Source organism: Pantherophis guttatus, chromosome 3 (assembly GCF_059756535.1).
Source record: "Pantherophis guttatus breed Tessera chromosome 3, ASM5975653v1, whole genome shotgun sequence".
Taxonomy (NCBI): Eukaryota; Metazoa; Chordata; class Lepidosauria; order Squamata; family Colubridae; genus Pantherophis; species Pantherophis guttatus.
Genome location: NC_142065.1, coordinates 107,576,148 through 107,580,169, shown reverse-complemented (window position 1 = coordinate 107,580,169; position 4,022 = coordinate 107,576,148).

Below are 4,022 nucleotides of genomic sequence, written 5' to 3'. Positions count from 1 at the left end.
GTAAGACCGCAGCTGGAGTACTGTATCCAGTTTTGGTCACCGCATTACAAAAAAGATGTTGAGACTTTGGAAAAAGTGCAAAGGGCAACTAAGATGATTAAAGGGCTTCATAAACATATGAAGAACGGTTGCAGGATTTGGGTTTGGCTAGTCTAGAGAAAAGAAGGACTTGCGGGACATGATAGCAGGATTCCAGTATTTGAGAGGCTGCCACAAAGACGAGGGGGTCAATTCATTTTCCAAAGCACCAGAGGGCAGGACAAGAAACAATGGATGGAAACTAATCAAGGAAAGAAGCAATCTGGAATTAAGGAGAAAATTCCTAACACTGAGGACAATATTAGTGGAACAGCTTGCCTTCAGATGTGGTGGGTGCTTCATCACTGGAGGTTTTTAAGAAGAGACTGGACAGTCACTTGTCTTCATCCTGTTTCACTTTGTAGTACGGATAGTAGGTATTTTAGTATAGATAATAGAATACTATCTCCTGGGAAATCTTCCAATAAATTAGTGCACTTCTGTCAGTTCTCTAATCAGCTGACTGGCAAAGTGCTCAGAAGTTATCACTACACTTATGGCAGGCTATGCAGTTGGCAACACAGATTTCTGTGTTCATACATGGGTGTATGAGGTTCTTCCATTCTGTTGGAAAATAAAAGCCCCTAGGACACCTCCCCCCGCCCCATGTGAGGTCACACATAAACCACAACCACTTCTGATCTATTGATAACCTCAAAGATACAAAGAAACTGCTTAATCTTTTTACCCCTGCATTGGAAATTTGGGCTGCAATTGATTAAACATTTCTCTCCAGGAAATGGAATCCCTTCAAAATATGGGAAATTTTTTATGTTGGAACCTACATAAAATTGGGAAGAGGTTTACACATTTTAAGATCAACATGGGGCATTCCACAGGGTAAGAAATTACCCTCCTTATTAGACTTTACATGTCCCCAAGGTAGGAACACCTCAATTGACACATCTGACACACTTCACATCAAAGTCCATTATTACCATAAGTACTATCACACTCAAAGTTCTAGCTTTGTAGCCTACCTTCATCTGCTGAATTGTATGTTTGATTTGCTGTCAAATAAGCTCTACCTACACTTCAAGCAGGTGCCCTCTGCTCATTTACCCGGCCATGAAACAGACCAGAATTTGTATAATACAATCCCTGTGTCAGGGTTCCAAGGAATCATAAGAAATGGTTTCTTCCTTTTAAGTCTACAGCTCTACACTGAAAATAAGGGGGCATATTAATTGCAAAACATTTTACAATAAGATTATAAATAGCACCTACAGGTAGTCTTTGACTTATATTTGAGCCCAAAATTTCAGTTGTTAAGTGAGTTTTGCCCCATTTTATGACATTTCTTGTCATAGTTAAGTATCACTACAGTTGTGAAGTAAGTAACACAGTTGTTAAGTGAATCTGGCTTCCCCTTTGATTTTGTTTGTCAGAAGGTCGCAAGAGGAGAACACATGATCAAGGGACACTACAACCATCATAAATATGAGTCAGTTGCCAAGTGTCTGAATTTTTAATCACATGACCATGGGGATGCTGCAACGGTCATAAGTGAACAAAATGGTCATAAGTGACTTTTCATTGCCATTATAACTTCAAATGGTATTAGTATCTTAACATTTCATTTAGAGAATCAATCATATATTTGTCATAATTCCATAATTTCTAATGCTACATGTTCTCCTAAATATCTATTAGATAACAACTCTTGAGACAGTGTGATTCATTGAGAAAGTGCTCTGGAGTCTCTGCTTCTTGTAAGTAGATACATTTCTGGACATGCATACATATATTGAACTACCCTGTTTCCCCAAAAATAAGACATCCCCTGATAATAAGTCCAATCAGGCTTTTGAGCACATGGCAATAAGGCCAAGCACTTATTTCAGGGTTCAAAAAAATAAGACAGGGTCTTATTTTTGGGGAAGCACGGTATTTACTCTGATTCCAAGTTGGACTAGCAAATAAAACAAATGCTGGGTAGAAGGGAAAACCACAAAGAATGGAGTCAGTAAACTATCAGATTGTGACCTTGTTTGCAAGTGAAAGCTGGATTTTGTTGAATCAACCGCTTCCCACGGTCCTCCTATTGGAGCAAGGCTGGACTGTAGGACAGGCCGTTGAAGTAAGTCACAGAACAGGGAGGGTCTCTTTGAAAGGTTACATTTATTTGGCTGCATGCACTGAGCTTGTTATAATGCAACAGAAACACAGAGGTGGAGGCTTCCGGTTTGCACCGCCTGGCGTCGTGGACGGTCTTCTTGGACCGCCAGCCCCGCAATTCCATTCGAGCCGTTCTGACAGCGCTAATCAGCTGTCAGACGGCTTAAAAACCTCTCCTTCGGGAGAAGAAGGAGAGGAGAGCCGGTGGGCGAGGGTAGAGCTCCCCGGGAGCCCCTGGAGCAATTCCAGGGGCTTGGAGGGTGAGAGCTCCCCGTTCACCCCACTGAAGCTCCGGATCCGTGGCGACTCCGTTTAAACGGAGCCAGACGCCGGCGACCGACTCTGCTGCCAAGAAGAAGATCAACTGAGTTCAAAAAGCAGACAGAACGGAAGCAGGAGAACAAGCTTTTGCAAGTATATGCTTAACTCCTGGGATACATTGTTTCTATTTTATTTTGCCGAGCTGTAGCTGGAAATGTCATCTTTGTGGGTGTGAAAGTGAAAGTAGGAAATGAAAGTGCTTGTTAATAGACTTTTGCTCAGAGACTGGATTTAAACTGCTGGATTTGAGAGCTGGGTCTAGAAAAGACTATCTTGCTTGATAAATTACAAATAAATTTGAGAAAGTTGTTTGAGAGACTTTATGGCTGTGAAAAGAAAATTTATTTTAAAATAATATGGCTTCCAAGGAAGGAGTTTCTGAAAGTGGAGGCTCTGTAATGGCGTTAGAAATGACACAGAGAACTGAAACACAGAGCCAGGAGGCTTTTTTCAGAGACTTTGCAGAATTTATAAAGGAAGCCATGAATAATCAAATTGAAATTATTAATAACTTTACAGCAATCATGGAACAAAAATTTACAGAACTGGTGGAGGATAAAAAAGTAACTGAGGATGTTTTGAAGGAAAGCATAATGACAATGTAGGAGACATTTTGATTAAGACAGAGAAGCTGGAACTGGCTGACCCTCAAGAATCTTCAAATCTTCTTCCTGCCCTTTTGGAATTAACTGACAGAACTTTTCCAAAATATAATTTGGAGCAGAAAGAAGAAGAAACTGATCAGCTCTACGAGGTCTCGGAGGATTTGGCAGAGGCTTTCACATAATTAATGGAAAAGCAGCAATTGGATTTTTCTTTGCAAACTGATCGAGTTAATTCTTTGTTCTATGAACTGACTGTCTATACAAGCAAGAAGAATCGAGATGGGGGCTCTAAACCAGAGGAAATGGTTTTGAGAAAGGGACAAGTTTTAAAGATACATCAACCCCCAGTTAAAATTCAAAACCTGCTCAAAATAAAAGAAGGAGGGAGGAAGAAAGATTGGAAAAAATACAGAAAGAAAGGAAGAAGGGAAGATTAATTTTTTCTGGCCTAATTATTGATGTATTAATGATTAACTACAATGATCAACTAAATGAATTGAGAGTTTAATTATTAATTAAGGTTTAGTTATTGTTAAAAATATTTGAATATTGAGAACAAAAGCAGAAGGAATAGCCAAATGATTAAGTATGTATTATCTACTAGTGTTTGTTATTGGTTTTTTTTTTTAAAAAAATTATTCATAGGGCTAAAGGATTATATGTTATTTTGTGTTTAACGGGAGGTTGATGAATAATCTGTAGAAGGGGAGTTAAGGGGTCTAGGGAGTTTTAATGTCTTGCATTAATTTAGCATATTTTAGCATATGCTTGGTAAAATCCATACCTGTTTTTCTTCTGGGAAGTCGGGGGAGGGGGGAGGGACGGGGGGGTTGCACAAATGTCTAAAAAAACAATAAAAATTCTTTGTTCAAAAAAAAAAAAGAAACACAGAGGTGGATG